This window comes from Rhyacophila brunnea, unplaced genomic scaffold (assembly GCF_057557595.1).
Source record: "Rhyacophila brunnea isolate RB1 unplaced genomic scaffold, BYU_Rbru_1.0 scaffold_2, whole genome shotgun sequence".
Taxonomy (NCBI): domain Eukaryota; kingdom Metazoa; phylum Arthropoda; class Insecta; order Trichoptera; family Rhyacophilidae; genus Rhyacophila; species Rhyacophila brunnea.
Genome location: NW_028232859.1, coordinates 31,006,405 through 31,026,324, shown reverse-complemented (window position 1 = coordinate 31,026,324; position 19,920 = coordinate 31,006,405). Strand labels below are relative to the sequence as shown.

The window sequence follows — 19,920 nt, the reverse complement described above, 5'->3', positions numbered from 1 at the left end:
CTGTCCAGCAGTTCTGTCTTACCTGTACACAAGTTCACCCACGCAACACTTCCAAGTTGCAACACTTGAGAAAAGAGCATACTCATACCATAGTTCAAATTGAAATCATCGTAACGCTACGCTGTAGCTTATTTTAAGAAGACTAAAGAAGAAAAAAATATGTATACCTAAACGTTAAGTATAAATACCAATCAAGAGTTAGAATATAACTTACTATCTGCACGAAACTACTCTCTATGGGAGCAAATGTAGTGTGGTGTGAAAATGGGTAGTGAAACATAGTGGAAATTTTGGTTTTGATGTTACATATAAGTCAAATGATTGATATTTATATTATATAAAAATAATTTGTAAATAGCTAAATAAAATTTTGCTTTCCCACACTTTTACCCAATTTTGTTAGATAAGCAATAATTCTTATAATTATCTTTTTATTATCATTAGCCGCCTGATAATAATTGTACTATTATTAGATAGTGAAAAATAAAATTGATATAGTGTAATTTTTTAGTTTTGGTTTTAATATTACATAAAAGTTTACTATTGTGATCATAAAATGATATTTACTACTACTAATAATTATTTATTATTGTTTTACCTTGTCCAATCCATTCGCGATTTTGTATCATTTTTTGTAAAAAATCATAAATTATTTATCACAGAGAAAATACAGTTTAAAAGTTTTGAGAGAGAAAATCTGTTCTACTGATTTCAATAAAAAAGTATTTGATATTCTACACATTTTGATTCTTCATAAAAGTCGATGATTTTTAAAATACATATTATAAAGTACATTGAAATGAACAATTATTTTCCCTGCTTTAGAAAAAAAAAATTATAATGATGAAATAATAATATGTAATAATAAGTATGTAACCCTTTACAAATTCTTATTTTATATAGGTTTTTTTTTAACTTGATGACATTGAATTAAAGCTTATCAAAATCAAATTGAAAAAAGAACTTAGATATTACAAAGAAATTCTATTTTTGAAAATAAAAATATCTCGTCTTAACAAAAACAGAGGAATGATGTGTACAGTATACGTATCAGTTAGTAATGGAAAACAGACGTATATTCATATATACCTACTGCAGTTAGTGCTGTAACACATTGTTTTATTTTAAGATAGAGAAGAATCTAGTTCAATAATTATGTGTATTTTTTAAGATTTACAATGACCGTAAAATGACGAATACTCATAGATATTTTTTTAGTATATGAAATTATATCTGCTATATTTTCAAATTATGTATGTTAAATAAAGAATCTTAGTTTCTCAAATCTGGTGAATTATTAGTTAATATAATATAATATCTAATATAATATATATATATATATATGTAATAAAGTTTTTGAAAATTCGTGAAAATGTGCTTAATATTTATATGGTTAACATTTTTGGCAAGCATTTATAATTACTGTAACACTATTAAAATAGGGAACGAACAACTTTCTAACCTTAATTCCATTTTGATAAAAATGTCAAAGTTTTATATTTTACCAGAGTTATGTTAATAACATATTTTAGATGAGTGTAGATTGTATTATGAAATATTGTAATGTAAATTTTAAATCAATACAAAAAGTATCTTGGTTATTACGACTAAGTAATATTGTTGACTTCATCGACTGTCTACGACTTCAATCTAATTCTCATTACGAACCTCGTAAATTAATATCGAATAAAAACATGGTCGGTTAGTGAATGGCAGAGTAAAAAATCAATCTTAAATTGACACCATTGAAAAAGTGTACCTTTTCAATTTAAAATGGATACTTTATATTTGTAACATGTATACTAAAAATACACTGTTTTTTTTCTATTAAAGTTATAAGTTAACTCCAATTGATTAAAGTTATATATATACTTATCCATTTGAACCATTTTTTGCGAACCGGGTTTTACCCTTTAGCATCTTTAGATGATATGCGTACTCACCAATGGAAAAAAATACACTCACGATGAATAAAATAAATTTATACAATAAAAGAAAGTAAGATGAAGTATAAAAACAAATTTTAAATATTTATTACAAGTAAATAGTGGATCTAGGTAACAGAATATAGGGATTGTTTTTATTTTTTCTCCTCTTTACCATTACCAAATAATCCAAATATTTTTTTATAAAATAAACATTGTTACAAAATCAGTGATGGATAATTGAATTTTTTTGTTAATTGCTTATCATAATAATATGTTATAACCGCTATTATCTGGTATATATGTAATTTCCCCGTAGATAGTAAATATAAGATGCTACAACGATTAAAAATTTCTTAAACCGACAGTTACGTTTAAAAATAAGAATAACTTTGGAAATGAGAACAATAGATATTCAAACATTGTTGACGGTTTTTATTTGGTAAAAAATTCTACTTATAAAGGTACTGAAATATTTGCGTTATTTATTCTTCTTCTTCTTCGATGGCTCTACAGCTCAATTCGAGCCCTGGCCTCTTTCACCGCTGTCCTCTAGCCGGAACGGTCCTCCACACGTCTTTTCCAGTTCATGATTTTTAGCAGCTGGTTGGCATATTTTGTAATGTTGTCACCCCATCGTGTGCGTGGCTTTCCCACTAGCCTTTTCCCCCTGGGGTTTCTTCAATTATTGCGTTATTTATTACCATCTCCGTATTTATATTTTTTTGAGAAAATCACAAATAATAAGTTTTTAAGTGGATTCTCAATTATTATCATACTATAAAACTAGTCCAAATATAGGATATTCTGTGGGTAAAGACTTTTGAAATCGTATTATAAAATAAATTAAAAATATATTACATTATAAATTAAAAGTATCAAAGTAAGTGACTTCATAGTAATTTTTCTGACATATTATAATTAATAAGCTACAGGAAAGTTATATATAGTTATACATAGAAAAGTTTATGTGTAAAATGCGATATCTTATGGTGTGTGTATTTCTTTACAGTACTATATTATTTAGAAAAAAAAACTGACAAAAACGTAAATCTCTCACTCACATTCATACAATTTGCCTAGTTTATCTAAGATTAATGAGAATAGTGCAAATATTACAGACCTGCCCCTTACAATACATAAATATAATATTAATTGAATAAAAAATAAAAACTGAATTTTACACGCCTAGCAGAATACAAAACTAGGTCCAAAAATCTAAACGCAACGAGGTTAACCACTAATACTCGTATACATAATATTTTAAAATTAGCATTATATGTATCCTTTTAATAACAATTAATAAATATAAGATTAGTAACCTGTATAATATGGTACTTGTAGCTTATAAAACTCGTTAAAACGCTACATTAAATATAATATATCAATATTTATGTATCTATATTGTGTAATTTTATTTTCATTTTAGAAGGTATTGTCGTATTTTATAAAGAGATTTAAGTATTTGCTACTCGGAATAATTATAATCTGCTGTATTATATATATATATACATATATATTACTAACATATCATAATATATTCTACACACTCGATTAAATCAAGAGTCATAGATACTACTCATATATAGTACCTACTTGTAACAAGATAGAATTTGTATAACGATGTGACAAGAAGACAACTCAAATATTTGACACATAATTGCATGGTGTTGCAATTATTTAATCTTTGATTTAATCATTGAGCATCAATTGCCAAACTGTTCTATCTTTTACTTTTTCACATTTCTACATACTCACAACACTTTACATCTCATTTATATACACACCCACCAACTTTGTCTCGTGTAACAGTATAATATAATAATAAATTAATACCGTTATTTATATTTAAATACTTACAAAATAAATGAAGGTAGATGTATAGATTTTTGCATAAAACTTAAATTTTTGCAAAAGTTTATACGTAAAACTTTTTCCAATATTACAAAAAGTAATGCATAACCCCTAATAATTGCACGGTGTTGCTTTTCAGCAACAAACTGTAATATTCTTTATATTTTTTTGTGTGAATGAAATTCTAATTAAAATCTTGCAGTTCTCTACAGTTGACAAAATGTACTGAAAATATGGGTATAGTTCTTATTCACAGGTGCCACTGTTAATGAATAATAATATTTTACATTAAGTGTGTTCGATTAGAAAAGTAAAATGTATATTAAATGGTAGCCATCATCCATTTAAGGATCAACGCATTCGCTGCTGAGTAGATAATGATTTTTTAATAAGCACCTTTAAAATGCATGTTAATTACATCGATCGGCCGCCTGGTCATTACGCGCATGTGCGTCTTCAGCGTCCAATCACATGTTATTGAATAAGATCCAGTATTTGTTAATTTAATAAACTATTGTTTTTATTCAACGATTAATTCATTAGATTTACGAATGGACCATTATTTTATTTAACATAAATAATTTGAAAACACCTCAGAAAAATAGATAACGCAAGAGAACATGAACGCGGATCCCAGGTGCGCGGGTTCAAACCCGCTGGGTGTCGTATTTTTTTTTTCAAAAAAATACTTTTTAGTGTTGATATATTTTTTTTCTAATGTGTTTTTAAGTTATATCTGTTTATTTGTAAACTGTTACTATTACAAAATATTACACTGCAAACGTTTACCTAGAAAATATAATATTATTTAATACTTATTAATTTAAAATATCTTTTTACCTTTAACGGCGGCATTGATTTTATCCAAATGGTATAGTGACAGTGGTACCGGGTCTACAACCAACTTGAGACTTCCTCTCGTTGCGTGAGGATGCTCATGTTGAATTACGTCTTCCTCGTACGCGCTTTCGTCTTCTTTTTCCGCCAAAAATATAGCAGAGTACTTCACTCGCGGTGATGGTTCACAATGTTCACTTAGAATTTTATCCCGAGTAACATACACCGTTGCTCCATTAAAATTTTTCTTGTGATTTGGTTCGAAGTGAACCTCATCATTCAATTCATTTAAATCGCCTTTTAATACACGTCGAATAAAAATTTTAAAAACGTATTTATCGTGCGTTTTTTTCAAAGTCGAACCACGTGGGGAATGCCTTAAACTTATCACTTTTCCAGTGAAAATATACTTGGACGCTTTAATTGTTTCTTGTAATAACTCAGAATTTTCTATAACCGATGTATTAAATGGACATACGGTTTGTAATGCTCTGTAGTTTCTCGTGGAAAAGTTTTGAGAGTTTCTCTTTCTAACTCTACCTTTCATGTATATTTTATCATTCGAGTTACGTAAATCAGCAGTTATTAAAGAAAAGGTAAATATAAAAAACCCCCAAAATAATAATTTATTCATTTTATATAAATATTCTGAGATAACTCACTTTAATAAATTAACGTTATTTTCTCATGCAACACTCTATCGTCATCGTAAACAATATAAGTATAAAAATTTTAACTTTGGATTGATTTTATTTTTTAATAAAGACATCGCTGTGTAGTTTCTTAATTTATTGATTATCACGATTAAATTAATGTCATTTGGAGCTGGCTATCTAATGATAATGATGTAGCATTTATACAATAAGTTCAATTAACATAGCATAATCACTATAATCACTATTCACAAGGTTTCACAGGTTAAAAATATGTTTTTTAGACACCGATATCACTATGTACTATTTTATTCAAACATTTTTGTGATCTTTTTGTGTATTGTTTTTGTTTGAAAAAATAAAATGGATTAACGAAAATGTTACTAAAAACATGAATATAATAATATTTCATCATATTGTTTTAAAATGAACGATTGTCTTCTGTTGGTTTATAAATTTACTTAACAATAGCATATTTTCAATTATTTTAAAACCAAAATATGAAATATTTTTTTAATGTTTTTAGTATTTAAGCAATAAAATAAATATTCACGTTGCATAATTTAAAAACATATTAATCAATTATGTAAATTCACCAGTCGATTTTTATACCTAAAACCGTGCGTAAAATATTACAACCGTATTATATTTTACGATACTACGGTTGTATCGTAGTATTTGCACGTGGATTAAGTGGTGATTCCCGCGAATCACATAGTATATTGAGAGAGATGAAGATGTGCGACACGCAACGCGACTCTCGCGGCGGTTGGTAAGTGACTAAACTCCAATGCCTTTAGCTGGGTTTAGGCCTACGAAGAACTATAACCAAGCTTGGTTGGTAACCAACCCGTGGGTAGACGTCAGGCGCACTCAGCTGTCAGATAAAAACAATGGTTTGATAAGAGGACATGGAGCTAGAATATTCATCCAACTCTTTTCCAAAACTGAATACACAAAGCGCATTATTACGATGTCAGTTTACTTTCTGAGGTTAATAAAAAAATATTGAATATGTGTGTCTATTATAATTATAATTTGATTGCCGTTAATAGAATTAACTCTTTTTAATTTCGTATTATTTAATGAAATTTAATTGTTTTAAGTTCAATAAAACATAATCATATTTTGTATTATACAATAGTGTTATAATATATGCTGATATATTTTGAACCATAGAATTCATTTCACGTAAACAATTTTGACGAATTACATGGGAACATAATATATCATACCTAATTGATTTATAAATAAACTTTATTTGGAGCATTTAAAATCTTCTTTTTTGTATATTTCTGTGTACAAAAGGATAGGGGAAAGGTCCTAAAAAATTGGATAACATTTTATTGAAACTCATATGTTTCTGTGTGGAACTCAAAAATAAAATACAATAACTGCTGACATTTTAATTATCACATTTAAATAACATGTTAATTATATCTAATGGCCAACTACTCCAAACGCGCCAGTCGTGGTGTTAGCATTAAATGAGTTAAGAGGGGTAGGTTCGACTATTCATTTTTCTCATTGCATAATGGGTAATTTTAAATACTTATCTCCCTTTTTTGATCGTACCAGATTAATTATTTTATCATTTAAGTTATGAAAATATTCATTTGTTGGGACAAATCTAATATTAAAATATCCGATAAAAATTATAAATAATAAATAGCTAGGTAGACTACATACCAAATTAATTCAATGGAGTACATTATGGTGGAGATCTGCCGTATAGTAATATTTCATTTTATTTTTGTTCTGATAGAAGAATTATTTATTCTTTGAAACATTTCTAATTCGATAATTTCGTTAAGAAAACTTGAAAAATAATATTTTTAAAACGACGATGCACACGTCTCAATAGTTTAATACCAATGTTTACTTCCCACGCAAACACTTCGCTGGATCTTGCGCCACGGAGACTGGTCGTGCGCATGCGCTTAAGTCTAACACACTAGTGGGCCAATGAAATAAGAACGTTTTCTTAAATTAGCGACATAATAATTATACTAACAAAACCTTAAACACTTTGTATTCAGTAGGTAATTAATAAAATAAATATTTCATTAACGCCAAATCATTATTCTAGACATAGTATCTAAATGTACCTACCACCATAACGTTGAGGTACCTATCACTAATTATTTTTACGTAAATCAGATGTTTCATTCAAAAACAAAATACTGTGGTAATGTCTCGTTTATATGGTGATAAAAGAGAAAAAGAACGTAACAGTTGTATCGCAGTCTCGTTTATCTCAAGAGTTTAAGCGAATGCCAATGCAGATCCGAGAACAACGACAAATTGTAGGAAAATAAAATATAGTATCTCTGGGAGCAGCATTCAAAAATTGGAACTAAAATTCCATTGCAATCTCACTATTCTGTTGTTCACATATACACACCTCGACACTGTCCTCAAAAAGGACAACCAGTGTAAGAGGAGAAATGAATCAAACGTGTTACCAAAGCTGGTATAAATATTTGTAAAAAAAAATAAGTAATTGTCTTCATTATGACACGAATCGCTTTGTGATCAGGGCACATGGGCGTGAATCCACTGGGGATGCAAGTTCTAATCCTGCTGAGTGTATTTTTTTTAATATTCTCTCTAATTAAAAATCAAATTGTATAATTATGTTCAATAAAAAATGTGACATAAAAATAGTTTACTAAAATAATATTATTGTGTACTCTTTGGGCGATTAAAACTTGTATGTCATAACGTATAATAAATACTCCACGTAACAGGCTTTGAAGTCATGTATCAAATCTTTCGTACGTAAAATTACATTAATCATAAAAGAATACCTTTTAACCAAGTACATGGTGGCATGGGAGAGTTGCGTTGCGGCTTTAGTTTGAAACACCCACACAGACTATACTTAAATCTTTTTGTTGTCTTGAAGATGCACATAGTCCAGCGGTATTATGCGGAATATATCTTAGCAATCATACAATACTGAGAAAAACCCCATATTATTTATGGAGCATTGTGATGAGTTTAGCCTATTTCAGTGAGAAATAATGCATACTATTTAACCTAAAATATTTACCATAGATAATTAACGAAAATGTGATGTGAAGTAAGGATAATGAAATTTAAAACCTTAAAGTAAAACCTTAAAGTAAATACAGTCCAAAAATTGAGAAAAGGTAAATTAATTGAATCTTATATTAAGCGATCTGTAGACTCGGTAGGAACGGTATAATGTCATAATGACCCCTTCTTGTTTATCATTTTCTAAAAAGTGTAAAACTATTAATTATATTTTAATGATCCCCCACAATTAATATAGGCAATACTTTAACCCCCAATCGTTGGACAAATTTAGTCATCCAGTGGTATCCAAGAGGTACAAAACTTCCGCAAGGTAGACTTAGAGGCCGCTGGATCGATGAAATGATAAAGTTCTGCGGAAGTACATGGCAATACAACGCACAGGATCGAAATAAGTGGAATCAGCTTGGAGAGGGCTTCATCCAGCAGTGTATAGATTTAGGCTGATGATCATGATAATGATAACCTTTGACTGATCTTGGTCTCATTCAAAAACTTCATCAATCCTGGCCAATCCATTCTTAAATCTCCTGTGGCACAGTCGGGCCATCTCAGTTACGGCCGTCGAGGTATTATATTGCCCTCGGGATTTGCGTACATAGCCCTTCTTTATTGTTAATTCTCTGGCATTGTAAGCACGTAGCTGAACCAATGCAGTCTCTGCATTTTCATGTGCCACATGATTTTTTCGCCCCCGTAAAGTATGTATAGCTCGACCTCCAAATATCATCTTTTTGAACAGCTCCAAAGGTTCTTCTCAATATGCTCCTCCTAAATATATGCATATTTTTCTCATATTATTTCCTGAGTACCATTCTGATAATACTAGATGCAGGAGAGCATATAGGGGTGTTTTGGTTATCTTTAATGTAGTCATTCTTAATTCATAATAAAGCCATAATTATTTCATTTCTTAGTAATATATTCGTGTTTAAAACTTGTTTTTAAAATTAATCTATTATTAGCAATTTTTAATTATCCAATTTTTTTATATTCTCCATTTTCAACCGTTTATATGGCATTAATGCAGATAATTGTCGATAAATTTAATATGCATTATTTCGAAACAGATTACTGCAGTATTTTCCGGCAAAGATAAGGTAACATAATATTATTATGTACATACAAATCAAAAAAAAATATTTTTCGTTCAATAAAAAACATAATTATATATTATAATATTTCAGATAATATGCTACATACAAAGCTTTTCCAGTAGTAATTACTTCTATATGGATAATCTGAAGCATCAGATAAGTGTTAGATGACTTATTGAAAATAATATATGAAGCACATCCTGATTTTGATCATCCAACTACATTTACTAAATCAATCAGTATCTGATAAATAATGTTATGTCAATTGATTTTAATACAAAACATGAATGGACTGCAATAAAAAAAAATGGATCAGTATATATAACATTATGGCTGCAATGTAGGTACCTACTAATTATCATATTAGATAAAAGCGACGTTAAAAAACTAAAAATACGACACATTAAAAAATGCCATTCAAAAGCCCAAATATATATTTGTGAGTAAGGTGTTGTTACGTGTAATAAATTAAGTATATTAATATTGGATGATTAATATATAAAAAAAAATATCGGTATGTATACATAACAAATTTATTAATCGTATAATATTTCGCGAAGAACGCATAAATTGTCGCCATAAAGAAGCCAAAATATTTTACGATGTATTGAAAATATTTCTTAAAAATATTGCTCTGAGGTAGATACTAATCGGACTCATAATAATTTATTATTATCACCATAACTATAACAGTATAACCTGATGTGAAATTAGGTATTCACAATAAAATATTACCCCATTGTCTGTCAAACGCTTTCTTAAAAATAATAAAATATCAATTGTCCACATGAAAAATGTCTTACCACTCATAATAAATTTAAAGGTAAAAATATATATTTTCTATTATTTGTTATGTTACTCATTTTTTTATAAATGAGAAGGTAGCTAATACTGTTTTGGTTAATTCTAAAAACATATTTTATTTCAACGATAAACAATAAACAGAAAATAATTATTACTCTAAAAATACTAAAAAGATAATATCATTTTAAGGCGCCATTTAAATCAAACTAATACAACAATAAAATTGACATACACCATACAATGTCGGAAAAGAACTATATCGTGGGAGTTTCTTAGTAGTAATTTGAGTAAAACATAGGTGAACTGATCAATATAATATATCGAAGGCCAGACATAGTCTCAATAGAAAACTAAGCATCCTTGACTTTTCGTATTATTTGTTTATATATTTCAACTTTTTTTTCAATTCGTATGTGACTCACTGAGAATTATTTAAGATACACTTGCTAATAATGTATTCTAGCTTTTATCTCGGTGGAAAATATTTCCTAGAAAATGTGTGATGACTTATAGATTTAACTAAATACATTATTTGTTGGTAGGACATATTGTTTTAAAATATATTTTTATACCATAAATTAAATTGGATAACTCCTTGGTAATATTATTTAAATTAAATACTAATTGCAGGGATAAATAGTTTAAAACCATTAAAAACGATATGTTATATTTTGGTAAAATTATAATAAGTGCACAAGTGATATTTACCGGTATTTGAACCATATTTTACTATTATTATTAAGAAATTTTTATAAAACTAACCATCAAATAATATCATTTTTTTCAATAGTTTTACTGACCAAACAAAAGTTTTCACAAAAATTATAATATAAACCTGTCTCGAAATTATATTTTATGCATTTAATAGTAAATTGACCGAATACCACATATATGTGTATTATTATAGACACTCAAAGAAAGGATATTATATTAATATGTATTTTGTGCACATAAGTACATTTTAAATGATAATACTTTTATTATTGTAATATATCGGGTACTGATATATTAATTCCACATTATTATTATAACTCATATTAAAATTTATTGACAACTAGGAAGTATATACTTAATAAATTAAAAAAGAATATTGAATAAATGTTTTTTATTTAAATAAAAAAAATATCTACATTATCTTAATTTATATTCGAATCTAAAATTATTGAAATAACAAAAGATAATTATGTTAATCGTCATATTATTATATAAATGAAATAATACGTGAAAATCGTTGTTGGTTGGATATAACGAAACAACGCTGTTTGGTTCTCTGAACGAGAGGATTACCTACCTCCTATCAGACAGAAATACTGATTGATCGTGGACCACACATTGAATAACGTCCACGCAAATAAAAACCGACTAAACAGGTATATAAAGGCAGTCAATTAAAATATAATATATTTATTATAATAATATTAATAATTGTGTTAGGTATGTACGTATAAATAATGTAATACATGAAATTTTTGATGTCCCTAAGGTTATTAGTTAAATTAATCTCAATCGAAAAGTCAATAAATTACTAGTGTAATTAACTACTTACTTAATATTTTATTCATCCTGAATCAGTTCACAATAATATCATTACAGTGATTATGATAAAAACGTATTATTTTTACATTCTTGTGAATGGACGTCAACGAGCGTGTATGAAACAAACCTTTTATTTTTAATACTATGTAAGTATTGTGAATTTTTGACAACGTTAAGATTTTCTTATTTTAAGAATACAACTGTTCAATATATTCGAACTGACGAGAAAAAATCGTTGTATTTAATTCGCTGCGTCCAACGCAACTGGTGCTTTTCCCATCAGGTGGCCATTAACTATAATATAATGTTATTTAAAAAATGTGGTAATTAAATATTAATTAAAAGGTCCGCAGTGAATGGGAACATTATAATTTACGTTAAATGATATCATCTTCGACGATTATGGTGAAAATATATAATGCGTTATATTATATTGTTATTCGTAATCCAACGTAAGTTGACTTTGTCCGCGTGAAATATGGAAACAAAAAGTAGCTGCTTTGATTTGGATTTAATTTATACACATACATAGATAACGGATGGATCTAGGCGCACATACTTCTAATCATACCTTACCTCACCACTCCTACGTTGCTATCTAATCATTTAATCTGCGCATGTTCCAACTAAGCATGCGTGATTGACAACGATTGAATGTAGACGAGCGCCTCTTGACCCGCATCTCATCACACTTCTCCAATGCTGCTTTCTGGCTACTACTACTAATAAATTATTGCATTACGTTGCAGTTGGATGTATCATGGAAAATAAAATATATTCAGATAATAATATGCTGAACTTTCGTAAAATACATATATTATAGCAAATACAGAACGTAACATAACATGTTTCCATATCTCCAAAGCCAATTACAAACTCCATTGAAAAAATTACCGAATATATTTGACTTAATATGTATAATTAGATTAAAATTAATTATATACGCACATATTGAGAAAATGATAGGCAATAACCACGGATATCTGTTGCATACGTTTACAATAATATTACTCTTTTATAGTAATAATATTTTTATTTAGTCTAAACTCGCAAAAAATATACATCTTCATTTTAAACCTTTACATAACAGACGAAATTCAGAAAAAATATTCATAGATAAGTAGTTTTTAATATTATCAAATTAATATTTAATATTGTTGGGTATATTGATTGTCATTTGTAGGTATCTTAATATTAATGATATTGGTAACTAAATATCTATGATTTCATTACCATTATAATATCATAATTGTTAAAGAATATGGGAAAAATATTATAATATATTTACCACGCGATATGCTTCAAAAAGAGATATAAAATTAAAATTGATAATCATAATATCACGATGCGCTTTGTGAAGGATTCACAATATTGTATAGGTGGATAATAAATATTATGTTATACAATTTGCACCATCTGTGCGGCAACGTAATAAAACTTCATTAGCGGAGGTGTAGACTCATCATCGAGCTGTTTTTACCTATCATGCTGTTGTTAAAATATAAATAATAATTCTGCACGTAGAAACAAGAACTTGTACTCTGATCTTGTTTCATACTAAAGCTCATGCATATTCATATAGAAATAAAAATTCTATAAAATTTCAAACAACTTTCACAAACCTTCATATTAACAAAATATGAATTCTTTTGTGGTTTTTATTACAGCGTAGGTACCTATTGTTATTAAAATATCATAAACTAAAATAATACGTATATAAATAAGAATTGTGATATTTTTATGTTGTATGAATGAAAATTTGAGTGATGATTTATAAATAATAATTTCTTTATCTATTTGATATTATTATTAGCTTGAGTTATTACATTACATTCAAAATATAGTAAAATTTTTCATGAATATAGTAATATCTCTGTGGTCGCTTATTTTTCTGGAAATTTAAATTTAAATAAAAATTAATATTAGTGATTGATTTTCTTATAACCTGTAATAATACCTAATATTTAAATTTTACTCGCTCTTAAGGTAATTTTATAAAAATATATCAAAATGGAATTTTGTGCCTTCCTTTGTATGGCCATTATATGGTAAAAATTACAGTGAAAGGATACAAAAATGCGACCAAATAATCATTTTCTCAAAGATATTTAGAGGATTACGAACATGGGTAATCAGAACCAAGGAAAATATGAGAAAATTTAGACGCTTTGACGAAACCGATACTTATTATTACTAACCAATTGGAATAAGTACTACAAATTTTACTTTATTTTAATTAAAATACATTAAAAGTAGTTAATTATTGTCATACAATAATCAACTTTTGACAAATATATAGTACATGCCACGCAAAAACTGTGGAACAAATCAGTAAAAAAAATGCATGTAAATAGACAAAACTAAAGTCGCTTTTTGTCTTCTCATCTAATTTAGCTGGTAGATCCATCACGTCAGGCTCGCCTTAACCCCGGGAATATAGGCTAGAACACTATTCTTATGGGGGGTATGGTCACGGGTAGCACATGCGTTGAATAAGCGTTGACCTTCAAGTAGTGACTTTATGTTAGCGAAATGCAAACCTCACAATGCAAAGGCGGATTCTAAGTACACTAGAAAGTTTACCACAGTCGTTTTTCCACGGATGCATTTTATTACGAAACATTCATCATTATTATAATATGTTTGTATAATATCAGGATTTTGGAATACACCATTTAGTAGCTATACCATGTATACTTGCAAGTAGGAAAATATTTGTAGGTATCATAAAATGTTGTTGATCTAACAGAACTGTATATTTCAAACAGTAACGCGTGACGAACGCCCACCTTGCCGAGGTGCGGTAGTAGCGCGTATAATAACTTTTTAGATGAGTTCGTAACTGTATAAATCTATATTTATATAATTATTTTGATTATAATATAAATGATAGAATTCTATCTGTAACTAGATGCATTGTTATTAATTTTCATTAATTAATAAAATATGTCTTATATTCACATAAATAATTTGAAAACCGCAGAGAAATATATAACCACTAGAAACAATGTTTTTGAAAAAATACGATATCCAATGGGATTTCAACTTGCACCCATGGGGTTTGCGCTCATGTGTATTACCAACTAAGCTATGTGTGTCATATCTAATTGCGACAATATAGTAACTAGTGGTTTTTACAATTCTCTCTGAAGTGCTTACTAAATTGCGTTTTTTATGGCAATCGTGTTTGTATTTTAAATCAAATAATTACTTTAATTAATAACTCGTGTCAGGATCACTTCAAATTTTCTTATATAATAATTCACAACATTTAAAAATGTAACATTATTTATTGAATAAAAAAATAGTTACACGAGCATTATTCACGATCTTTGTATGCTATGCCACATTATTGCCAAACATAGTGATCAAAATATGCGATGTTATTTTTACTTTCGATAGTCCATACCGTCATTCCCTCTTTAGAATATCAGGAGAATGCAGAATCCCTTCTGCAATGACCACATACCTGAATGAGAAATAGTAAATACAAATATATTCATATACATATAGTGACTTTTACAAATTAAAAATTCAAGACATTCACAGCGTGAAATAATAATAAAACAATACAAAAAACAAAGAAATAGACACAGTATTAGAAAAACAGTAGGTACCTATAAAGAGTTAATGCAAAAATTATAAAGTAAATACATGGAAGTACGACGAATGAGCTAAATTCAAATATTTTATAAAACAGCGTCCACCTATACTCATGCAACGTGAGTTATTAGCCTCCCAATTGGCATCACTAATGACAGGTTAGTTCTCATCGTGAGAACAAAGAAGCGATGACCCTTATCATGGCCCCCATAAGGGGAGGCTGACAGATCCCTAGCCTGGGAGTCCTGACTTAGGGGGGCCCGGCATGGTGGCTTGACCAGTATAGTGAGAAATATTCACCACAAATTTGCTCCAATGGCAAAAAAGTCGCCTGCAGCGCTATTTCACGAACAACATTTTGTTTTATAATTATTTTTAGTGCGTTTTCTGATTAATAAAAATGACTATCCAATATGGCGAATGGTCGCATGTAACTTGGCTATCAAAAAGGGGGTCGCGATCAGTGCTAACAGCTCAATAATTCAAGTGGATTTATTTAGAAATACAAAAAATACACGGAATACCCTTAAGTTTATCTCACGGAATACCATTTGGAGAACACTAATGTAGAATATTACACTGTTCTTAACCTTAGCGATAGGTTGGGGGGCCCGCCAAACATTGTGGCCTGGGGGCCCGCTTTAGGATGTGGGGGCCATGCCCCTTATACTGTATCATGACTGATGTTAGACAGAGATATATTCTTGCTCCGTTTTTTTCAATCATCCACTTATTACAAAAATGAACACCAGTTGACCGAGAGATGTGTGAAACTATGTAATCTGAAGTACGCTGATGATGCTGTCCTATTCGACTACTCAACGCAGGGAATTTCAGAGATAATTGATTAACTGCATAAAAATCGTCTCGTGTTTAGTTTGTATTGAGAAAAGACAACTTTATTAGGTATCGGTCAATGCTTGAAAGAACTATTCGTGATTGCTTATCAAGAATAATAACAGAATATTAACAAAAGATAAAAATAACTTTTTATATACAACGTTTTTAAATTTTTTGTTGAATTAATATGCTCAATATGATCAAAATTGTACTTAATATGAAGTAAATAAAAAACAAACAAACAAATATAGAATACTGAAATGTCATTTTGACATTTCATTTTCATTTCCATAGTAACGCACGTATATATTAATAATTTAGTTGCTAGAGCCACCCCCTTAGCAACCAATAACAGTCTTTTACTTTTTACGGATTTTTCTAATATAACTTTCCATACAAAACAGAATTAACTGTAAATGAATTCAATTCTGCTTAAAGATGGCTAAAAGTATTAAAAGAATGCATTGGCATCGTGTTCTGATATATTCTAAAAGTTTCAAATATCTAGCTAGTCGGGAAGTTAGTTTAAAATCGATTGCAAGATTTGTACTGGACAAACAACCACCGGACAAACAAGAATAAGAGCTAATAAAAACGTTGTAAAAAATATCCATAGTGACAATCGTCGAATCATTATTGTATACAATTTCTTGCAACATACCAGCCGGGAAGCTCTGTATTACAGCATTAAAGATATTTATGTGTTTAACATATTTGAGTTCAGATTTTGGCAGTAAATGCATGTTGTTGCATGCAATTATATTGGAGAAAATTGGACAGTTGATACTAAATATAACGATCAATATAAATTAATAATCATGTTTTTAAAGAATAATTAACAACATGGTAAATAAATATAATTTAACGGTGAGTTAATTATATATTATCATGGATAACGTTGCACTATAATTGCATATTAGATTGCATACCTGTCTGCAGCTACTGGTGTTGATCACTGATCTCTATTTTCAACCACTTCATCTGGTAAGCAATTTAACATGAAGAGGGTAATTCACATAATATCTACGTCAATCAACGTAGATTATCAATTATTCTAAAGAGAGTTAGCTGATAATGAATAATATAACATACACTGCACCGCATGCAATACAAGAGCAAACAAACTGTACCGAGTATATATTATTATTTAGTAAACTACGGGTTATTTATTGACAATAAATATTTATTTTAAATCCGTAGCATATATACGATAGAGTAAATAATAGAAAACAACATTATAATATATTCACTTTTAAGTATAAAGTATATAAGTTTTTGAAATTATACTTCTTTTGGCGCGTTTGGGAAAACACATCAGAGTGTATTTTTGGCGTGTGACAAAGTTGCGCGCGCCGATGTAATGCATTTGGCGTGTGACGGAAGTTGCAACATAATTTATGATTATGATTATTTATTCTTATAACTATTATAATATTATCATTATACACTGTTAATTTATATTCATAAAACTTTATTTATATTGGAGGGTATATTTATTTTTCATTGTAAAGATTGTGTATCAAGATTTGAGGCTATATTTATGTAAGTATTAATTATGATTAAAATTATATATCAATAAATAAATAAATTTTGTGAATGTTGAGTTGGTAAATAATTCAAACAATGGTATGCTGTAAATTTACAATATTTAGACACTTTATACAGAAAAATACATATTTTTACAGTTTAGGTTAATATTCATATTAGTCATGTACGAAAAATAAAAGCTTATCTTGAATTATTGAGCATTTGGTAAAACTGTTAAATTTTAAACTTTGAACAGCTGTACAATAAATACATCAAAACTATGTTAAGTTGACTTGAATATAATGAATTTCAAAGCCTTACATATTGAAAAACTTGATGGAATTCGACAACTTTGAAGAGATTTTTAAACCATGTGTGAAGATATGGGGATACAAAGTATTTTAATAAAATTAAGGGTTCTTCTTTTCTATTTACCTATCTTCTATCTACCAACAACGACGTCATTTATGATTGACTCAACTACTTGAAGTTTTTTTTTACAAAAAATAAAAAGAATTGAAAGTATATTACCTACGAAAATTGAACTATATATAAATAACACAGCATCATTCAGGTTAAAACACTTTAGAGAACCACTGACAGATAAAGAAGAGATGATAAGTTTATTGAAGATGGTTTTGAGTTTAGACACACAGTAAGTTGAATAGCCGATGATGATTGAATTGTTTAATTAATGATTATAATTATGAACAAATACAATTAATATTTGCGTACCTAGTAGTGTGTATATATTTTACGTAACTTTGTAGCTTGAAAAACTAGTTGCATGTATGTATTGCACAATTGGACATAGTTATGCAGAAAGTAACCAGTCCACAAAAAATAAACAAATGAGATATGATATATGATATAGATCAGATGCGAGAAGGTTTTCTTCACGTTTTGCTGAAAATATCCAAGCCGCAAAAAATATTTTTGAAATAGAATACTATTTACGTTTTTACATACATTTTTAATCATCATGTTGTTGCTAAAGTGCCATTATCTCAGCTCCACATTATTGTGGACTGGCTACATTCTGCATAACTGCATTCAATTGTAATGTCCTTTAATGCTCTACAAATATAGTATGGTCAAAAGTAAAATAATTTTAGTTCGTAGAAATAACGTGTATCTACTATAAGAATCGATGTTAATTAAGGATATGATCATGTTACAAATTAAAATGTGTGAAAATTAAATGAATACGTTGGCGATACAAAAATATTAATTACAATACCATACTTTCAATCATATGTGTTATTAAGGGGGGACATGCTCGTCGAAGGTCAAAATTGAGTTTTTGTTGTATTTTCAAACCATGATCCTGGACACTCCTTAAACGTTGTAGATAATCTATTTATATAATTTTGAAGCCTTATTATCCTTTATAGTTATTTTAAACATTTGATGACTGCATAAAGTATTTTTGTTACATAAAATAGTATTCTTTTAAACCTCTCGCTCTAATGTTTTAGAATATAGTCATATTTCGGTACATAACTGTGCAGTGGTGTTAAGATTTTTTACATTTATTAATTTTTAGATGCATTTATAAAACCATTAGTATAATTTATTACGAGATAATTTTTGTAAAATATTCACGATAAAAAAACATATTGATAATCTCTGTGATCCCAAATTTGACAAGAATTAGGCATTTTATTATTCAAAAAATCGGCAAGATTAACACATTTGAAGATGATTCTAAAGATATTTATTATAAGCTATGTCTTTGACCATTCAAGTGTGATAAAGATCTTATGAATAATGATTGCTTTATAATAATTATTGACCTAAGAATAAGGTAGTGTTTTTTTGAAATACGCCATTTCTTTTATCATTCCCCAGTGGTTAAGCTACAACATACGGCCGTAGCCATAAATTGACAAACTATAATTAAAGTAGGGAGTAAAATTATGTTAACGCGCGTGTTTGAACATGTACCTAACCGAATTTTTTTTAATTTTTTTTTAAACGGTACATGTTCAAACACGCGCGTCAATATCATTTTACTCCCTATTTTAATTATAGTTTGTCAATTTATGGCTACGGCCGTATGTTGTAGCTTAACCGCTGGGGAATGACAAAAGAAATGGCGTATTTCAAAAAAACACTACCTTATTCTTAGGTCAATAATTATTATAAAGCAATCATTATTCATAAGATCTTTATCACACTTGA

General features: G+C 28.6%; 1 protein-coding gene across 1 annotated transcript in view; it reads right to left on the bottom strand.

Annotated features, from left to right (window-relative positions):
• LOC147072187 (agrin-like) overlaps positions 1–4,979 on the bottom strand; it is a 411,557-nt gene extending 406,578 nt beyond the window's left edge. The window contains exon 1 of the mRNA XM_085947184.1: positions 4,620–4,979. The gene's annotated coding sequence lies outside the window, so the exon portion shown is untranslated. The remainder of the gene's footprint in view (positions 1–4,619) is intronic.
• Between the last annotated feature and the right edge of the window lie 14,941 nt (positions 4,980–19,920).